The 22,686-nt window shown below is 35.8% G+C and overlaps 2 pseudogenes; both read left to right on the top strand.

The window, feature by feature from the left end:
• The first annotated feature begins 11,335 nt into the window (after positions 1–11,335).
• On the top strand, positions 11,336–14,475 carry LOC149181265 (EIN3-binding F-box protein 2 pseudogene; annotated as a pseudogene).
• LOC149181266 (uncharacterized) lies at positions 12,111–12,986 on the top strand (annotated as a pseudogene).
• Positions 14,476–22,686: the final 8,211 nt, after the last annotated feature.

Here is a 22,686-nt window from a genome sequence, read left to right as displayed (position 1 = left end):
CTGGATATTCCTGAGGCACAACATTACAATCTGAAGACTATGATTCATTCACAAATCATTGAAGCATAAAACAACCAATACTAGCATCATCAATCTTTGAATCACTGAACCACTGAAACCCTGTCAACACCTGTCACCAGAACACAGAGTAGACTACAGAACTCTGTAATATCAGTCAGACCCAACTGCAAACCCAAAAATCATGCTTCAAAAGATATACGCTACTTCAATGAAGGCAACCCGCGTATACACGCGGTTTTACCGAAGACAACCTGCGTACAGATCTAAAAATAACTTTTCATAACTTGCAGCTGTACCAGATATCAGTTATACCCAGAATATAACATTGCGTCAGTATGCAGATCTAGAAACACGCATAATCAACCATATAAAGATAGTTCATTTTAAACCATTTGATCCCGATCTCTCCTTAGATCTTGTTCTCCATCAACCGATGAGATCTCTCCTTAGCTCAGATCAAGCAATACATCATCAACCAATAACCTGCATACTGGATCTAATACTTCATCAGATATTCAAGACTTTTTGAATGCACTTGCCTAATGATTTCCTTCTCCTTATATAGCCTTAGGCCTTGTTCAATACCAAGAGCCAAAACCATAGAAATCCAATACCATCATCCTCAAAACTAGGGATCGACACGTCCGTCGAGACACCATGGTCCGAAACCATAGGCACAACTTCCAAGGAATAACCGCCACGGACCAAAAATAAGTTTTCCACATACACGCGCTTTTACTAAAGCCAACCAGCGTGTACACGCGACTTGGGCTTGACGAACCTGCGTATATGAATTTTCTCTTCTTCTTATAGTCTGATCATCAATTCCTTGTTGCTGACCTTCTGCACTATGATTTGTCATCAGTGTGGTTTGCCATCAAGGACAATACTTGTCTCATAATGCCAACAATTTCTTTTAGTTGCATTCAAATTTTCCAAAAATAATACTAAATTTCTCCTTGAAATTGCTTTGGGATTGAAAATTTTGTAAATATTTTTAGGGAAACAACCCAAATACTTTTTCTAGATTAGAGTTTTATAACACTAGTGTATACAAGGATTCTTGTATCACTATTTATAAACTGAACATTGTCCTTAAACAAGAAAAGTAGATCTTTAATGCTAAATTTTTGTATCTCAAGGAACTTCCAATCCTAATAAATGAGGTGAAATTTAAGTGTTTCGAGAATCCAAATCTCAGGTTTTGTGAATTCACTCATAGATGGTCCTGGAAAAGCGAACTGAAATTTAATTATTTCCAAATCTTAAGTTCTGTGAATTCACTCATATTTGGTGCTGGAATCTTTTGAGCAAATGGGAAGAATTTCTTTTAGTTGCATTCAAATTTTCCAAAAATAATAAATGGCTTTGGGATTGAAAATTTTGTAAATATATTTAGGGAAACAACCCAAAATACTTTTTCTAGATTAGAGTTTTATAACACTAGTGTATACAAGGATTCTTGTATCACTATTTATAAACTGAACATTTTCCTTAAACAAGCAAAGTATATCCTTAATGCTAAATGTTTCTATCTCAGGGAACTTCCAATCCTAATAAATGAGGTGAAATTTAAGTGTTTCGAGGATCCAATTCTCAGGTTTTGTGAATTCACTCATATATGGTCCTGGAAAAGCGAAGTGAAATTTAATTATTTCCAAATCTTAAGTTCTGTGAATTCACTCATATTTGATGCTGGAATCTTTTGAGCAAACGAGAAGAATTTCTTTTAGTTGCATTCAAATTTTCCAAAAATAATACTAAATTTCTCCCTGACTAAAATTCTCCCTGAAATGGCTTTGGGATTGAAAATTTTGTAAATGTTTTTAGGGAAAAAACCCAAAATAATTTTTCCAGATTAGAGTTTTATAACACTAGGTAGTAAAATAGCCTTCTATTTTCTGTTGCAAATGTATGATAGAGTCTTCCCAGAAACGGATCAGAAAATTAGGTAGATGCGCTGGACGGAGTAAATAATTTTTAATGAATAATCACTTAACATAAATTATATATTAGGTTGCATAAATATATAACTTAGAAGCATGAAATGAAGAGTAAATCTCAACGAGATTGACATATTCTTAATTGAGTTGAATGAGGCCAGGAATAACTTTGACTAGAAGGTGTTGAAAATGGCATAATTTTGTTCTGGTTCCATAGATTTAGAACTAAAAATCAGCAATTTTCTTGCTTGCATAACTTGGGAAGATTTTTGTATCTCAAGTCTCAACCTTATTGAATAGTATGATTTATGCCTTGCAATGTTCAGATATGTTGTGATACCACTTGCTAGTAACCTAAACACTTTGGATGAAAATTTAGTTGTGAATTTTACTTGCAAAAGATATAAGTGAAAATATAGATTAATTGTCCCTTGTGTAGAATTTCCTTGAAATTCTACTACTGCTTGAATGAATAAATCTGAAACTAATTGTTGCATGAAGACAAAAAATATTTCTACCAATTTGTAGTGGAATAGAACAGAAATAAAACACAGTCACACTATAGCAAAAAAAAACAAAATTTTCTAGGGAACCCAACTAGGAAAACCCTTTGCTAGCTGTAGAAATTTAAAATACTATCCATATTAGACTTTGAGACACCTTCTTCAAGACCAGGTTCATCGATGCTTATTGCTTTCCATATTCATTTTCATAAGCATTAGGGTTGTTGTCCATCAAATCAGTGTATCTAGAAAGTGTCTCTTTGATTTTAGAAAGCAGATGAGGATCAACTTCATCCAAGAATCCCCTAGAAGGCTCATTAGTAGCAAGAAGAAAGGTCTTTTTTTATTTTATTTTGTCACATGCATCCATCATAATCACTAATTTGTCTTCATTTCTTTCACAGTCATTTTCAATGTTAGATGCAAAAGGTAATTTAGTATGGTATAATCCTTAGGTAACCAACCTCAGACATATTGTTGGTTAATTTACGTTGTTTGAAGTTTATTGAGTTTGAGTTTTATCATGAAACTACTAGAAGCATACTAGAATGGGTGAGTTGATTATCTTGATAACAATGTTATGGTTTGATCTAGTCCTTGAAAGGAACTTATAGTTGATGGTAAAAATTTCACATTCCTTTCATTTTTTTATCTTCACATATAACAAATATCTTTATTTTATAGCCTCTAGCTAGATATATACAGTAACTGCCACTCAGAAGTTGGATGCCATTATTTTGGAGCTTGAGCTTACTCAACTTACCTTTGCTTGAGTTGAAAATGTCATTAGATCTCATTATATCGTCTATTGCAGAGCATGAATCCAATTTACCTTTGTTTCAGTTAAAAATGTAATTAGATCTTGATATATCATCTTTTGTAGAGAATGAATCCAATTTCTCATAGTACATTTTCTTGAGGTATAACAAAGCTACTTTAATTCAGTAAACTTACTTTTAATATTCTATCTGCTAATTGAGATTTTGCAGGCCACATATGCATTCGAAAAGGGGCATATTTAATGAAGTGTGGAAGGAGAGGGAAGCTTTAGTTATGTCCTTTCAAACTTTCTAAGGTATGTAATAAAATTTTAAAAAAATTCTCCATAGAATGTTGTGCTTTAACTTTTTCTTTTGATAATGGATTATTTATGTGATCTCCCCTCTCTTACACATAGCCAGAGTCCAGACATACATGGTTTTTTGGGATATGTGGACAATGGACAGATTTACGCTAACCATTTATCTAGAAATTTACACTGTAGAAGATCAAGCATTTATAGTTGAATATTTCCTTGCCACTAAATTAGAGTTGAAGAGTCAGACTCCTATTTTTTAGGCATATATCTCACTTTTAAATCAATTTATTGCTGACTCTCTATAGACCTTCACTGGGAGGGAAAAGAGTGATCACTACCATTTCTTAATCTTTCTGCAGACCAAGTAAAGATTCCAAAAGTGTATAAATTAGTGGCTCCTTGGAGAATCCCAAGGGTGGCGCTATTGTAGCAACAAGAAATTCGTTTATTTTGAGTTCTTCATTAGTGCTTTGATAGTGTATTGTTTATTCCATACAATGCCTCAACAGTGTATGATCAAATGATAGTTAATCCTGTCATAATATTTGGACTTACCCTCTTTTAGAGGGAAACTAGAATGCCTGTCAAGCTTGCACATCACAATTGTATCATGCAAAGTTTACCTGAGACTAGTTTTATGGATCTAAGCAGCAAGATACCTGTTGGAATTCAAGAGGCAGCAATACTACAGAGTGGGAAATAGGTTTCAGAGTTAACCTGGATTTCACATTATGGTTGGAGTGGGTTTGTTGGCAAGACGTTGGATACCCCAAATTCCTTTTTATGACTGAGTGCAAGATTGAATCCTTCGACATATTTCTCACTCAGTTGTCATTAAGTGATGGGTTTTCCTTACCACTAAATTAGAGTTGAAGAGTCAGACTCCTATTTTTTAGGCATATATCTCACTTTTAAATCAATTTATTGCTGACTCTCTATAGACCTTCCCTGGGAGGGAAAAGAGTGATCACTACCATTTCTTAATCTTTCTGCAGACCAAGTAAAGATTCCAAAAGTGTATAAATTAGTGGCTCCTTGGAGAATCCCAAGGGTGGCGCTATTGTAGCAACAAGAAATTCGTTTATTTTGAGTTCTTCATTAGTGCTTTGATAGTGTATTGTTTATTCCATACAATGCCTCAACAGTGTATGATCAAATGATAGTTAATCATGTCATAATATTTGGACTTACCCTCTTTTAGAGGGAAACTAGAATACCTGTCAAGCTTGCACATCACAATTGTATCATGCAAAGTTTACCTGAGACTAGTTTTATGGATCTAAGCAGCAAGATACCTGTTGGAATTCAAGAGGCAACAATACTACAGAGTGGGAAATAGGTTTCAGAGTTAACCTAGATTTCACATTATGGTTGGAGTGGGTTTGTTGGCAAGACGTTGGATACCCCAAATTCCTTTTTATTACTGAGTGCAAGATTGAATCCTTCGACATATTCCTCACTCAGTTGTCATTAAGTGATGGGTTTTCTCAGAAGTGTTGTACACCTATAAACTTTACTATAGTTGTTCTTGAGTCTTTGGAGGTGGTTAGCATTTCAAAGCACACACGTACAAGAAGAGGAGAAATAATATGCTCGACTAATTTGAAGTTATCTACCTGTGAATAGGGTGTTACCATTCATAAAATTGACGACTCGCTCTACTTCTTTCTAGTGAACAACTTTGGGACTTGCCATGAATCGTGAGACAATTCCAACTCCATAGCTATAAATTTTTTATTTAAATCTATACCCAATGGATTAGAATATGCACAAGAAGAACTCCATTCCTGTTTTGAAAGAAACTACAATCGACTTGTACCATGCTATTTAATATTTTCTGTATTTATTCACATCCTTGGTCTGTGACATAAAGATGCAACAGGCTACCTTGAATTTTCTATACTAACACTCCTAAAAAATAATAAAGTATGCCCAAATCTATCATTTCAAATTATTTATGTAGCTCACCTTTTGGTTTTTCAACTATCGAAGTTGTTACCTATATTGATGAGAACTTCTACAACCAATACCATAGTGACAATATATGTTATAGTTTTATCTGTGTTTCTCTAAAGGTGTTTCTCCTTGAGTAGAGTAGTAATACATTGTATTTTCCATTTAGGGGAGAAGTGTACCCAGTAGCGACCTTGGCTTGTGTGCAGATGGGTTGAATGCACATTAGACTCTATCTGTTGTTTTGAAGGTGTTTCTCCTTCAACAATACTTCATCTTAGTATATACTTTTGGTCTACACCTTTAGTAGATTCATGCAACCTTGGGATACATTTTGTACATTATAGTTTTCCTATGAGGTTGTAGCAGCGATGAAAGAAGTGCATCAATTTTAGGCATATTTAGTATGCTTTTATAGTTTGACTTAGATGCTCACTTTTCTTAATTTAGGTGTTTTTCTTAGTTCTGTTTTATGCACATATTTATCTTTAAGAAAAGTGCACAATAGAAAAGGGTTCTATATTTTGAGCAGGGGACACACTTCTAGGTAGGAGGTACTCTATTCTAGGAAGCTTTTGTCATGCAGGTTAGGGGCTTTATTCGAGAATCCCAAGAGGCACTATTGTAGCAATAAGAAATTCATTTATTTTGAGTTCTTCATTAGTGCATTGATAGTATATTGTTTATTCCATGCAATACCTCAATATTGTATGATCAAATTACAGTTAAGATTGTCATAATACTTTGACTTACTCTCTTTTAGAGGGAAACTAGAGTGTGTGTCAAGCTTGCACGTCACAATTATATCATGTAGAGTTTACCTGGCATGAGTTTTATGGATCTAAGCAACCAGATAATTGTTGGAATTCAAGAGGGAACAATACTACAAAGTGGGAAAGAGGTTTCACATTTAACTTGCCTTTCACAATATCGTTGGAGTTGGTTTGTTGGCAAGATGTTGGATACCCCAACTTCTTTTTTATGACTGGGTGCAATTCTTTTTTATGACTGGGTGAAAGATTAAATCCTTCGACATATTCCTCGCTCAATTGTCATTAAGTGATGGGTTTTATCAAAAGTGATTCACATCTATAAACTTTACCAGAGTTGTTATTGAGTCTTTGGATGTGGTTATATTTTCAAAGCACACACGTACAAGAAGACAAGAAATAATATGCCTGACTAATTTCAAGTTATCTTCCTGCGAATAGGGTGTTCCCTTCCATAAACCTGACGACTCACTCTACTTATTTCTAGTGAACAAATTTGGGACATTTCATGAATTGTGAGACAATTTCAACCCCATAACTATGAGTTTCTTATTTAAAGTTATACCCACTAGATTAGAACCTGCACAAGGAGAATTCCATTCTTGTTTCAAAATAACCTGCAATCGACTTATACCATGCTATTTAATATTTTATGTATTTCTTCGCATCCTTGGCCTATGACATAAAGACGCAACAAGTTACCTTGCATTTTCTATACTAACACTCCTAAACAATGATAAAGTATGCCCAAATCTATCATTTCAAATGATCTATGCATCTCACCTTTTAGTTTTTCAATTGTTGAAGTTGTTACCTATATTGATGAGATCATCGACAACTGAGGGGCAATATCTGTTAGATTTTTATCTGTGTTTCACTAAAGGTGTGTTTCCTTCAGTAGCACTACAATACATTGTAGTTTCCATTCAGCGGAGAAGTGTACCCAGTAGCAGCCTTGGTCTGTGTGCAAATGGGTTGAATTCACAATAGACTTTATCTATTGTTTTGAAGGTGTTTCTCCTTCAATAATACTTCATCTTAGCAAAACCTTTAAATCTACACCTTCAGCAAATGCATATGGCCTTGGGGTACATGCTATAGATTCCATTTTTGTTGTGAGGGTATAGCAACTAGAAAGAATCGCATCGATTTTAGACATCTTATTGTTGATGTATGAAAGCATTCTTGTCTATTTTTTCCCAAACTTATATAGAACCATATTTATTATACTTTATAGTTTGACTTAGATGCTCAATTTTCTTAATTTAGGTGTTTTTCTTAGTACTATTTTATGCACAGATTTATCTTTAAGAAAAGTGCACAGTAGAGAAGGGTTCTATATTTTGATTAGGGGACACTCTTCTAGGTAGGAGGTACTCTATTCTAGGGATATTCTCTCATGCATGTTAGGTTCTTTATCCTAGACAGAGTTCCAAGTCCTTGCCTCCTTGACAAAGTCCCTGCTAGACAAGACACCGGTGGATAGAGTTCCAAGTCCCTAAATTTTCCAAAAACCCACCTGACACTAGCTATCTATCTTAAAATCCTTTACATTCCAGTCATCTCTTGGCTGTGATTTCATAGAGAGAGCCCTCTCTGGTTTGGTAGGACTAGTTACCAAACTAAAAGCTTGGTCTGTGTTTACCTCTGTCAATCTCTTCATTAGCCTAGGACATTATGGAGGATAACAGAAGAATGACAACTAGGAAGTGACAAGGTGTTCTAGTGAATGTAAGGTTCCCAAGTCATGGAAAAATGCAATGCTATTTGTGAGGTCATGACTGCCAGGTTGTGTTAGGGAATGTTAGGGCATGCGAGGATGTGCCAGATAGTACAAAGACATGTCAAACAAGCTAAGATGTTCCAAGTGCTAAGGCATGCCAAGATGTACAAGGGTTCCAAGTCCCTGCCTCCTCTTCTTCCATATGATATCCACTTATGACATTTTCTTTGCAATATTTGGTGCATTTGATAGTTATAGATCATTTATAGGTTATAAATGTCTTCAGAGTTTCACTTCTAATTTAGTATTCAACAGAACATATTGATTCTCTTATACATAACTATTTTTCCCTCCACCCAATTTTCATAACTTCAATAACCATTAGTTAGGGACCTACATCTTCGATGTTACTTTTCTTGTTTAGTAAAATATTGCTAAGACTTTAATTTATTGAAAGTTGTAGAATTTACAATTTATGAAGTTTCAAGGTCTAATTTTAAAAAATATAATTCTTTAAAGGGTGCTAGCTCAATGGAAGAGCACCTTCTTTACAAGTAGGAGGTTGGTGGTTCGATTCCATCATGCCCTAACATCCATATGGAATGGTGACAATCAATTTTTGGTGACGGAGGCTCTTTTGACCATCACCAATGAGCTTTGGTGACATTTTTCGACCCTCACCAAAAATATGAAATGGTGACAGTCAACGAATGCCACCATATATATGCATCAATAGTGACAACCCTCAAAGGTCCGTAACCATAAATCGTTGTTGTTGATATGAAATGGTGACAGTCATTGTTCATCATTATAATCATTATTAGTGATGGAAATTAAATGTCACCACAACACCTATAATTCTAGCAATGCCGATTTTGGTGACGGTCAATGAAAGTCACCATATATATGCACCAATAGTGATGGCCATTAAAGATCCATAACAATAAATCATTATTTTTCATGTGAAATGGTGACGGTCACTATCCTTCATTATAACAATGTTCGTGATGGGCTTTGAATGTCACCATAACACCTATACTTTTAGCGATGCCACCTTTGGTGACGTTCAGTTTTTGGTGACTGAGGCTATGGTCTGTCACCATTGCTCATATGATGTAATGCCCCACTTAAATCTTATCCTACAAATTTTGTTAATGTTTACATTATCTGAAAATATTGAGAAATATTGGTCTAATATAAAATTCATGATTTCCATTATTCAAATTCCCCACTTACCTTCTCAAATTGAATATTAGGTAGGATATGGTCTCCTTCCATTATTTCAAAATATATGTATTCATCTCACATTCCCCAATGTACCCTCACATTTACTTGGGAGAAGACATAGTCCTCTCCATCTCATTATCAATATATATATTCATTTCACATTACCCAATGTACCCTCACATTTACTTGGGAGAAGACATAGTCCTCTCCATCTCATTATATATATATATATATATATTCATTTCACATTACCCAATGTACCCTCACATTTACTTGGGAGAAGACATAGTCCTCTCCATCTCATTATCAATATATATATTCATTTCACATTACCCAATGTACCCTCACATTTACTAAGGAGAAGACATGGTCCTCTCCATGTAATTACATCTCACATTCCCCAATGTACCCTCACATTTACTAAGGAGAAGACATGGTCCTCTCCATGTAATTACATCTCACATTCCCCAATGTACCCTCACATTTACTTGGGAGAAGACATAGTCCTCTCCATTTAACTATCAATATATATATTCACCTCACATTCCCAAATGTACTTTTTAGATTTACTTGGGAGAAGACATGGTCCTTTCCCATTAAATTCCCAATTTTATATTCATGTCACATTTCCAAATGTACTCCCAGCTTACTTGGGAGAAGAGAAGTCAACTGTAAGGATGGATGAGAAGTTAATGACATTAATGAGAGGTGGTTGAGATGGAGAAGGGAAAGAGGGTATAAAAAGGGAAGGGGGAAGGGAGAAAAGGGGGAGGTTGGGTCTTGCTTATGATTGTGGGGTTGGTTGTGATTGTTTGGACTTGTTGTGATCTTGGAGACCTTAGGAACCTGTGGAGGTTTCTTGGGTTGTTGAGAGGAGGGAAGTATTGTTATCTTGGTTTGGATCTTTCATTTGGACACACACACTACATCTGGTTGGACTTGGGCTCGGAGGGCTAGGGAACCTGTGGAGGTTTCCTGGGCTAGGGATTATTCCTAGTTGGCTGGGAGGTAAATCTGGTTCGGTCCGTAAAGAGGAGCGTTGAGCAGGAGCAACAGGACAAAGGTATCTTCATCAGCCACCGGTATAGGTATTCCTCCATAGACTACTCTTGTAAAGTTAATGGGAATGAAATATTCACCTTAATTTATGTTGATTATAATGTAAACGATAAAATTCTATTTGTTTAAAATCCATGTAAGTAGGTAAGTTATCGCCTCTTATCGCATTTAATTTCAAAAACAAATTGAAGTTAGCAGGCCCTAGGATAGGGCTCTTACATATGGTATCAGAGCTTTGGTTCAAAATCTGGACCCAAGCCCACTAAACCCACAATTTATACTTCCCATTAATGACAACCTTGCATATAGATTTGAGCCCCATGCTTACACACAATCCATTAAACTATGTGAAGTCTATGTTGAACTTGACCAACTACTTCAGTATAACATTTTAAATGAGTCATACATCAATACTACCGATCTCTCACTATGTAAGTATGTTCATAGAAATTGTTGATAACTTGATACAACATTTTAGCTTAAGCAATTCCGTAACTGATATTGGCATTTCTGGAAGTTACAGACCCAACATCCTTATCATCACATGCAAAAGTCTTGCAATTTCATTAAATATTTAACCCTAATATGTGGCAAACTGAACAGCCCAAAGTGAAAAACATGATAGTTAGCAGCAAGTGTCACTAAAATGAACGATCTGAAGCTCAAGTTGAAATCCAAAAAAAAAACATAAGAAACAACCTATAGTTAACCCGAAAACAGCTAACTGCACGAGTTGTAAGAAACAACCTATAGTTAACCCGAAGGTAACGAACTGCATGAGTTTTGTCAGTTTCTCAATACTAAACCATAGCATTTACTGAACTACTGAGTGAAATTAAAATCATGAAAACATTTATCTTCCTCAGCAAAATATTTGCAATTTCCTTCATATCTGACACCAATATGCAATAGTAAATGGACTGATCTGTAATCAAATCTTAACTTATTGTTAAAATACATCTATGGGTACGGTAGATGGACATTCCTGCCAAGTTAGCGGCAAAACGGTTGGATGATAGGTTTCCTTGAGTCCTCTAAAATGAAAAGGATAGTCTTACATGAAGAGTCAGCGCAGAAAAAAAAGGCCACAGCGCGGGCTGCAGGAGGCAGGCCAGGTAAGGAAGACGCTGCAGTCAAGACGACTCAGAAAGGAGCGACTTTATAAACACTGCCACCTCTATTAGGAGAGACGAGTTCTAATCTCTGAAACAAAAGAAAAATAAATAAATTATTTCCGTTGTTGAGGTTTATTTGGCCACACCTTCGACATATTCACTGGCTCCATTTTATCTGGTGCTACAAATGCTGTAGTCATAGCACAATTTTATTTTTCTTCTAAAGTTTGTTGGCAAGAAATGTCCAGATGGATCATGGACAGTCCGAAGATCAAATTAATGGCGAAATAAAAGTTCTGATATTTAACTTCAAAGGTACCAAAAATGACCAATCCAGACCTAAAATAAAAAGCTAAAAACAATGATTCTTGTATTTAACTCCAGGAGGCACTAAAATGGATCATTCAGAGTTCAAATTTACAGACCCAATGCTTGCTACAGGTTTGCCTTGAAGACCGAAAGAGCAAGTTCTGAGTAGAAGAAACAGGCTTTCCAGCTCTTTAGATGGTGCAGGATCAAATCCTAGGGACTAGAAATGGCTGAGAGTCATTAGATTTTGCGGGAATATGCATCCAAAAGCTTCATACTAATTGGTTCTTGCATATAAAAGCTAAATCATATATGGTAGTTGTCGCCATAATTAATCGATATACAGAGCACTAGTAAGTTATATATACAGATATAGATTGATAGCATTGAGGACTGATTGGGGATAAAAATGTTGTCGAGAATGAATGTGAATGGTGGCATGTGGGGTCTGGAAGATGCCACAGACCTCCACTGCAACAACGATGAGAATTTGAATTTGCCAACGTTCAAGGCAATGTTGGACGCGGAAGAATGGTTTACTTCTCACAACAATACTAACAATAACGATATAACTACTGCCAGTATGAATAAATGCTAACAGCCATCCTGAGGGTCCTTGTTTCAATATAGATATGAAGGATTTTGATGCTATTCATCTCTGATCAATCCGAATCCTGAGCCTCCCAATATGTTGTTACACCACGCCATGAATTCTTGTTCATCGTCACCCACTTCAAATTTCAGCCTCGACCCTTCACAGGTCCAGTCTTTTCTAGCTGGGGGGAGCCACCATCATCAGCATCATCTTCATCATCACCATGCTCCCCAGCTCCCAGACGTTGCGGGTTCGAGTCCCTTCCAGAAGTTAGCTTTCCAGGGGTTGGTGAGTAGCAACAATGCCAGTAGCAATAGTAGCAGCAAGGGCTACTTGTATGGGAGGTTGTCGGGAGGAATTTTCAGGCAGCTGAGTCCCAGCTTCGTGAGTTTGAGTCCCCGCATGAATGCTGCTATCCCGACACCTAATTTCAGTAGCCCACACAATCAGATGGGTGGTAGTGGTACCTCCAATCTGAGCCCCAGAATGATGCCCGTGAGCAACCTGAATCTCTCGGACACCGGATTGTTTGCTAGCAATAATCACAACACCAACAACAACAATAATAATCTGAGCAATCTTCTGGGTTTGATTAGCCTTGTTAGCCCTCGACTCCCTATGCCATTAAATTTTAGCAGCTCGAAGATGCTTAGACCCCTTGAGATTTGCGCCCCAGTGGGTGCTCAACCTACTTTGTGCTCAACCTACTGATATTAGGCTTGCTGCAGTTGTTGTCTGTGTAGGCGGCCATGGAGGCTTGGGAAAACTTCTAGTTCGTGGTTCCATCCTGTGTCGAGGGATTACCAATATAGGCCTATGTGCTATTGGCCTTGGCTGCCCAGCTCTAAGAGTTTTGAGACTTTGGAACTACCCATCAGTTGGTGATGCAGGGCTAGCTGCAATAGCGAAGGGCTGTAAGTTATTGGAGAAACATGATTTGTGCAAGTGCCCATGGATAGGAGACAAAGGTTTGGAATCTGTTGCTGTGAACTGTCCAAACTTATTGACCCTTAATCTAGAATCATGCCCCCAGGTGGGAAATAAGTCCCTAAAAGAAATTGGACAGAACTGTGTCCGACTTCAATCGTTGAGTATCAATGACTGCTACCTTGTCAGTGATGAAGGGGTTATTACAATTCTGTCCAATACCAAAACGTGATGAAGTTAAAGCTGCAGGCTTTAAGATTGACTAATATTACTCTTGCTGCAGTTGGGCATTATGGTAAATTTTTAACTGATCTGTCGCTTGAGAACCTATTCAATGTCACAGAGAAGGGCTTCTTGAGTATGGGGAATACAATGGGTTTGCAGAAGCTAAAGCATCTTTCAGTTACCGCTTGTCGAGGATTGACAGAGGTGAGTATTGAGGTAGTTGGACAAAGTTTAAAGTGTGAGTCATTGACTGATGATGGCTTGAGAGCATTTACACATGTTTCCATATCACTTGAAAATTTTCAAATAGAGGATAGCAAGTTGGTATCTTGCTGTGGTCTCATAGATGTGCTTTCTAATTGCAGTGGAAAGTTAAAAGTGTTGTCATTGATTAAATGTGAGGGAATTAAGGAATCTTCATTGGTCACAACATCAATACCAGTCTGTGAATCATTGAAATCTCTCAATATTCGTTACTTGTCCAGGTTTTGGAAATGGATGCCTCGCCATGTTAGGGAGAGATTTCCCTTAACTACAGCAACTTGATCTTAGTGGGCTGTTAGGAATATCTGATGATGGTCTTCTTGCTCTCTTGGATAACAGTAAAACAAGTTTGGTGAAAGTCAACTTGAGTGGGTGTGTACAAGTTACAGATTGGGCTATATTTGGTATAGCCAACCTATGTGGAGAAAACCTTCAGACATTAATTCTAGATGGTTGTAGAAAGGTGACAGATCGAAGTCTGAAGATTATTGCTGACCTTTGTCCAGCTTTACAGGACTTAGATTTGGCAAAGTGTGGGATTACAGATAATGGCATTGTCTCTTTATTATCTGCAAGACAACAGGCTATACAGATTCTTTCTTTATCAGGTTGTATGCAAATAACGGATAAATGCTTGCCTTTTATAGAAAAGATGGGGGAAACATTGCTTGGTTTGAAATTGTAGCACTGCAGTGGATTGAGTCAGAGGGCACTTGATTCAGTCAGGGCACATTTATGGCGGTGTGATCTACTTGTCTCTTAGAAAACGCTTGGGAATATGAGATACAACAAATGCTACAGTTTGACTCAGGAATTTTTCTTCAAATATTGCAGGATTTATAAGTATTGACATGAAATCTTAAAGTTATTTTGATTCAGATAGGACATTGGAACCAATGCATTGAGGACGATTTCCTGGTTCTCATGGAAGTTTACAGGAACAAGTTAACAATTTCTAGATGGTTTGCTCCATCTGGGATTTTTGGGCCCATAGCAGTGTAACATGGGCTTTAGTATTTAAATTACTCATTCCTCAAGGGTTGGAACTAGGCTTTTTTTTTGTAGGTGTCCTCTTTGATGACCCTGTTTATAGTCCCCAATGGTCACATCCCCAGTTAAAGCACTCAAGGGAACTGTCAAACTCTGGTGCATGGTGGCTAGGTTCTTCTTGCATGTTTTTTTTCGCTTTCTGGTTTTTTTGAGGTCCTGGTTTGCTTTGTTGGACGTTTATCCAGTGTTTTACCCAGACTTCATTAGCCATGCTGTGTGTTTAGGCTTAGTTGCTTACTTTGTAATCACAATTCACAGCTTCTGTAGTGATTAGGTTTTGGCTATGGCGGTGATACTTGTCACTGTGCCATTTCAACTCTGGAAGTTGTTTTTTCAAGCCTTCTGAGCTACAGACTGGGAATTCAGTTCAATAGAATGTATCCATGTTATAATTTATCCTTTGTTGGGGTTACTATTCTATGGATATGATTGCCCCTTTCTATGAGTTTCTTCTTAAAATATCCCTCTTAAAAATTTCAGAGTTCTGCTTATCGCCTTGGCAATGGTTATGAAGATTGATTGTTGTTCTCATGGAATGGAAATATTTACAACTAATTCTTGTCTACTTACAACAAAAGGATCAGCATCATTTGAATGACCTGATGATATTTGTTAATCTCTAATTTCTAGTGTTGGATGCGTCAATTTTGAAGCAAAGGGTTTTTCCATGGAAAATGATCCAGTTCATGATTATGCTGTAGATCCTAAAAAAATAGTATAACTTCATAAGAATTATTGAATTAAAAAGTAGGTATATTAGCAATTCGATACATTGGTAATCATGTCAAGATTCTGTAGTTTATGTTGATCAGGCACTTCTGTAATTAATTCTTCAGACCACTAATAAAAAGGATTAACTGCATTCTTATTAATACTGATGTTGTGTTATCGGTTATATATATATAAACAAGGGATTATGATCCTAGAAATATATATATACATAAGGGACTGAAAGTATATATACATAAGGGATTATGATCCTGAAAATATTTTCAGTTTAGTAAAATATTCATTTGTAACAATGCGCTTGCAATTTTTATAAATATATATATATATATATATGCATAAGGGACTAAAATATATAGACATAAGGGATTATGATCCTGGAAATATTTTCAGTTTAGTAAAATATTCATTTGCAACAATGCGCTTGCAATTTTTATAAAAGGGAAAAACCTTTCGAGGTTGAACTGAACCATCATTTCTGATCTGGTGAAAATTCACTTATGTTCATGTGCACTCGAAATATGTGCAACTAACTCTTATTGTTCGTATGTGCTGGAAATATTACAGCGAAAATTTTGTGTGCTAGTTGAGAAAAGTATCACGTTAATTTGAATGGCGTCATGATACTGCATTTTTTTCATCCCCATGTTCCAGCGTTGAGTGTGAAATTTGAAGCAACAGCTTCAGGATTTGCTGCAAAGCTCCTTGAAAAAAAAAATGTTGTGTAACTAACTCTACAAGAATTAGTGAGAACTGGAAAATAGGGATATTGAGGTTTCACTACATTGGTAACCATGCCCAGATTTTGTAATTCAGGGTTGCTCTGACAAATTATTTCTAATATTCTACGGACAAATGCTTATGAAGATTAATGGTTTTTTTTGTCGACTGGAAGTATTTACAAGTAATTCTTTTATACTTACCTTGACAATGATTACACCATCATTTGAATCCCCTCATGATATGTTTTTTTTATTCCCAAGTTCAATTGTTCGATGTGTCAAATATGAAGCAAAAGGCCTTTCAATGGAAAATGATTTAGTTCAGGGTTATGTTGCAAAGCTCGTTAAAAAAAAACACTGCTTTAGAATTAAAAAAAAAAAAAAAAAAAAAAAAAAAAAAAAAAATTGGAAATTGAAAAATAGGGATATCGGCCAGAGAGAACATTGGTAGTTCATGTTCGTTGTGTACCTAATATAATTATTTCTTTCAGATCACTAATAAAAAGGATCATCTGAATTTTTATTAATCATGAAGCCTTGGGATTGGTTTTGCAATCTCACAAGAATTATTGAATTAATTTAAGGTATTTTGTTGATTCACCACATTGTTAATGATATCAAGGCTCTCTAGTTGATGTTGGCTGGGTAGCTAATATACTGATTCATCTAAATTAAAATTAAACTAGTTTAAGCTGTGTTCTTATTTAATCCAGATGGTTTCACAATCCTAGAGTTATATATATATATATATATATATATATATATATATATATATATATATATATATATATAACTCCCAGGTTACATTAAAAGATTATCAGATCACTCCTACAAAATCAATAGTTTCTTTAAATCATGGTTTCAGAAGATCCATCCCAATCCCAAGTCTTCCATTCATATTTAGGATGAAAGGATTTTAGAGTGGGTTCTAGAGGGATTGAGCATGGTTGGACCATAGTAGGCCTACGATTGCCTACAAAGTAAAATGAAATATGTTAGGTAAAATCATAAAACGAATGCAAACATCAAATAAATTTATTATCATCTTGGGTTACACCTTTGTGTTTGTTTGCTGAACAAAATAGTGAAACATCAAATTTGTGATAGATATACTACAAAATCAATTTTTTTTTTGCACCTGTCCATATGCATGTCCCTGTATTGGTTGATATGACTTCCAATAATCCATGGAATAACTTGATTGCTCATGTTGTCAAAATTCTGCAATTTGACATCCTTCAGTTTGTGTCATATATAGGACTATCAATGAAGGAATAGTAGCTCAAATCTTATTTACGTCTGCCTGCCTTCAAGAACTCATCAATGCTTTCCATCCTTTTGTGGTCACCATCTTCCTTAAGAGAATGCTTGGATTTTTAAATTTGGAAAAAGTTTTGGATTTTTAAATATTGGTTGGTATGGTGAGGTCTACCTTTTCCTTGCAAATTATTTTTTTCTAGCGTCGGATTGTAGTTATGACCCCTTCTAAATAAATCTTGTATTTTTGGATTAAGCTATGAGTTTGGAGTCAAAAGACTAGTATCTCTCACTCTATTCTAAAATGATGTATCGATACTAAAATTCAACTAAGGGTGATTTTCACCTTAGACACTTCCTCTTGAAATACTTTTGGTCAATAGATTCGCTGTGGTGTTATGGGAGATTTTGTCGTTGAAGGAGCAATCTCTAATAAGGGTTTGTCCAACAATAATAAAAAAATTGATAGCTCTAATCCAACAAAAGAAAGTGAGGACTAGCACTATAACTGTTCTCTTCCATGTGACTATGTAGCCCCTCAATGGATTGATCAACAAGTTTTCTGTAATTTGGAAAAACCTAATTTTTTTATTTTTTTTTTTTTGAAAACAAAATTTCTACATGGCTAAATAAAAATAAAATAGAAGAATAAATATACAAGATAAGTGCTTGCACAAAAAAAAAAAAAAAAAAAAAAATTGTTTATCATGGCATGCTCATCTCAATTCACAACAAATGAGATGAAGGAATAACATTAAATAATTTTCTTCTAATGGCTAATTTGAAACGCTCTTTGAAAAATAATGATTTGACTTGTTATCCACAACCTAGAGACCAAGTCATTACAATAATTTAGCTTTACATTGCCTGAAACCTTTATAAGATAGGCGATAAAATCTAAAGGACAATTACACCTTTAAAACAACTCCAATAAAGCCTCAAAAATTCTTATTATCATTCAAAATATTTTGTAAATGAAGGCCCATGTCTATACCACAAGTCTAAGGCAATTATTCCATTCGTTTAATTATTTCTCATTTGTCTGGTCATATGGTGAGCTACATTATATATCATGAAATTGTTTTAGTACTAGTAAACAATGATTAAATATATAATAAATTTGAACCCTTGACATTTAGAGGACATTTCTCTCAATTAAAAAAAAAAATATGAAAATCATGCTGGAAATAGTTATGAAGTTTTGAGTCTTTCATTTTCAAGATTAACTAATTGGTTTGGAAGATGAAAAACCATCAAATTGGAAGAGTGGGACTTTTATATTCACTAAGGTTTTAAAGAAACTATATGCATAAAACTTATACTAGCATCTTCTAGTGGAATTGATAGTGCACTAATCTGTTGCTTGCCATTATTTTGGTTTTGGTACCACCTTATAGCATATCTAAGTTCAAATGCTATTTTCCATGATAGACAGTGGAATTTGTTTCAACTCTAATGGATTCGAGGAGTTCCACAAGGATGTCACATGAGCATTTATGATTCCCATTTTGACGTAGACAGCTACCTATGTTAAGGTTTTATTTTGCAGTTCCATGTTATTTATTTATGAACATTGTGTAATATTGATGCATTTGGTTGAACATGTGAAACTACTTAGGTTGGATTTTGATGATGGAAATATTTGATATATGACTTACTTGGTGATGATTTATCTAGTACATGACTTATCAGAGCTATTGTCGTTTCATGTATGGCTTAAGTGGATATGATCTATCTAATGAATGGCATAGTGAAATTATGATTGTTTCCAGTATGAACTACAAAATTGACACGTGGATACTAGACTTAATAGTGCGATGATTATACATCTTGTTGTTATATAAATGCATGAATGAGAGCTAACCTGCAGGGAAAGAACTATATGATAGCCGAGAGCTACTCTTCCATTGAGGGAAGGTCAAGACATCTCATGGGGAAGGTATAATGCACATTGTTCTATTACATTTGGTATCTACTTGATATGCACTCTTATGACATGAGTAAAATGCAAATGACAGGTGGCAAAGACTACCTGACTGGATTATTCGATGACAAGTCTAACCAACTCTGTAGTGTGGTCCGTGTTAGGGTGTTGACCCTAGTTCTGAAGGAGGGGTGGAGGCATTTCCCACCGTGTATCCTCCGAAACCTGGAATCGTGGGAGGGCAGTGGTGGACACGCTCCCCTAGATGTGTGATGACGATTGCCAATTGCCTACTGGGGAAGTTAGGTCGATGTATTTGACGCTTCCACCATGTCGGTTTTATCAGTGGTTAGTATGGCTGTTGCCACTGATAAAGCAGCAGAGGATGGATAGGGTGGGAATGGAAGTAGGTCAGGATGGATAGGAGGATATAGATCAGTTGGAGACTCTTGATGGGAAGAAATTTCATTGTCGAACTTATTAGATGTTATTTCTATAACTCTCTCTGGTTGTTATGCTTTCAAACTCCTTGCACCTTTTCATTCTAACTTCGGGACGAAGTTTTCTAAAGGAGGGGTGTATGTAATGCCCCACTTAAATCTTATCCTACAAATTTTGTTAATGTTTACATTATCTGAGAATATTGAGAAATATCATTCTAATATAAAATTCATGATTTCCATTATTCAAATTCCCCACTTACCTTCTCAAATTGAATATTAGGTAGGATATGGTCTCCTTCCATTATTTCAAAATATATGTATTCATCTCACATTACCCAATGTACCCTCACATTTACTTGGGAGAAGACATAGTCCTCTCCATCTCATTATATATATATCTATATATATATATATATATATATATATATATATATTCATTTCGCATTACCCAATGTACCATCACATTTACTTGGGAGAAGACACAGTCCTCTCCATCTCATTATCAATATATATCTGTTCATTTCACATTACCCAATGTACCCTCACATTTCCTTGGGAGAAGACATAATCCTCTCCATCTCATTATCAATATATATATTCGTTTCACATTACTCAATGTACCCTCACATTTACTTGGGAGAAGACATAATCCTCTCCATCTCATTATCAATATATATATTCATTTCACATTACCCAATGTACCCTCACATTTATTAAGGAGAAGACATGGTCCTATCCATGTAATTACATCTCACATTCCCCATTGTACCCTCACATTTACTAAGGAGAAGACATGGTCCTCTCCATGTAATTACATCTCACATTCCCCAATGTATCCTCACATTTACTTGGGAGAAGGCATAGTCCTCTCCATTTAACTATCAATATATATATTCACCTGACATTCCCAAATGTACTTTTCAGATTTACTTGGGAGAAGACATGGTCTTTTCCCATTAAATTCCCAATTTTATATTCATGTCACATTTCCAAATGTACTCCCAGCTTACTTGGGAGAAGAGAAGTCAACTATAAGGATGGATGAGAAGTTAATGACATTAATGAGAGGTGGTTGAGATGGAGAAGGGAAAGAGGGTATAAAAAGGGAAGGGGGAAGGGAGAAAAGGGGGAGGTTGGGTCTTGCTTATGATTGTGGGGTTGGTTGTGATTGTTTGGACTTGTTGTGATCTTGGAGACCTTAGGAACCTGTGGAGGTTTCTTGGGTTGTTGAGAGGAGGGAAGTATTGTTATCTTGGTTTGGATCTTTCATTTGGACACACACACTACATCTGGTTGGACTTGGGCTCGGAGGGCTAGGGAACCTGTGGAGGTTTCCTGGGCTAGGGATTATTTCCTAGTTGGCTGGGAGGTAAATCCGGTTGGGTCCGTAAAGAGGAGCGTTCAGCAGGAGCAGCAGGACAAAGGTATCTCCATCAGCCACCGGTACAGGTATTCCTCCATAGACTACTCTTGTAAAGTTAATGAGAATGAAATATTCACCTTAATTTATGTTGATTATAATGTAAATGATAAAATTCTATTTGTTTAAAAGCCGTGTAAGTAGGTAAGTTATCGCCTCTTATCGCATTTAATTTCAGAAAAAATTAGAAGTTAGCAGACCCTAGGATAGGGCTCTTACATATGTAATGGTGACAATAATTATCCATCATTATAAATCATTATTGGTGATGAACTTTGAATGTTGCTACAACACCTATACTTTTGGCGATGCCACCTTTGGTGATGTTCATTTTTTGGTGACAGAGGCAATGGTTCATCACCATTGCTTATATGAAATGGTGACGGTCATTATCTGTCATTATAAATCATTATTGGTGACATACTTTGTATGTCACTAAAACACCTATACTTTTGGTGACGATCAGTTTTTGGTGACGAATGCTCTTTTGACCATCACCAATGAGCTTATGGTGACATTTTTCACCCCTCACCAATGTTCTTTTTTCTTGTAGTGTATTAATAAATTAAGTGTAGTCCTAGGGGAGTGTTGCTTACGTGACTTGATAACTCATGTTTCTTTGCATATTTGAAAGGATGATGATCACTAGAGTACAGTTCAGCGTATCGTTATCGATGAGCTAGCACCGCTCTCTTAGGATGTTGGCTGTAACGACAATTCCACCCAAGAGAGTCTCTTCGACTAATAAATTTTCTATCTTTGTATTCAATTTATGTCTCAATGATCATTGTATATTTGTAGGCAAACAACTATTGTAAACTGGAAATTGTTGATACTATCTTTGTAACATTGAATGTATAAGTAAGGTTACGGGGCTCGGAAATCTTGCAACCACTAAAAGAGAGATACAAGAGCTCTGAGCATGTAGCAACAAACTTCTATACTTTTATTTTTTATTAATGCAATCCTAATATTTTGAGTATTTATTAGTCTTTGATCTTTTACCACAGCCCTGTCCAAGGAGTTGGGCCCACCCTCCTTTCTAGGTGTTGTTGGATTATTGTTGTGTATATATTTATCTTTTGTTATGTTTATTTTTTTATTGTTGTAATGGTTTATTAAGTTGTGTTGATGTGAATCTTAACTTATTGTTACTCTCATTGTTGTTATTGTTATTGCTTGTTGTTACACGTTGTTATGTTATTGATTGAATGCTCAATGCTAGGTAGGGAAATTTTGGCCTACATGGACCTTTCATGGTAGCCTTGAAATAACCAGACAAGCCTCGGGTTGGAAATTAATGTGGTAAAAGGATGAATTCTATAATTCATATCTGAACACCAAGATTTTGGTGTCGTTTCCAGGGAGGCTATTGAAGGCAGGAAAGTACGACTAGTATTGACCATAGGACCGATCACTTATCCTAGGGAGG

Source organism: Pinus tabuliformis, chromosome 3_2 (genome assembly GCF_031772625.1).
Source record: "Pinus tabuliformis cultivar Carrire ecotype Pingquan chromosome 3_2, CPIR1, whole genome shotgun sequence".
In the NCBI taxonomy this organism is placed as follows: Eukaryota; Viridiplantae; Streptophyta; class Pinopsida; order Pinales; family Pinaceae; genus Pinus; species Pinus tabuliformis.
The sequence above is the reverse complement of the archived record's forward strand: the minus strand, read 5'-3'. Positions and strand labels throughout refer to the sequence as shown.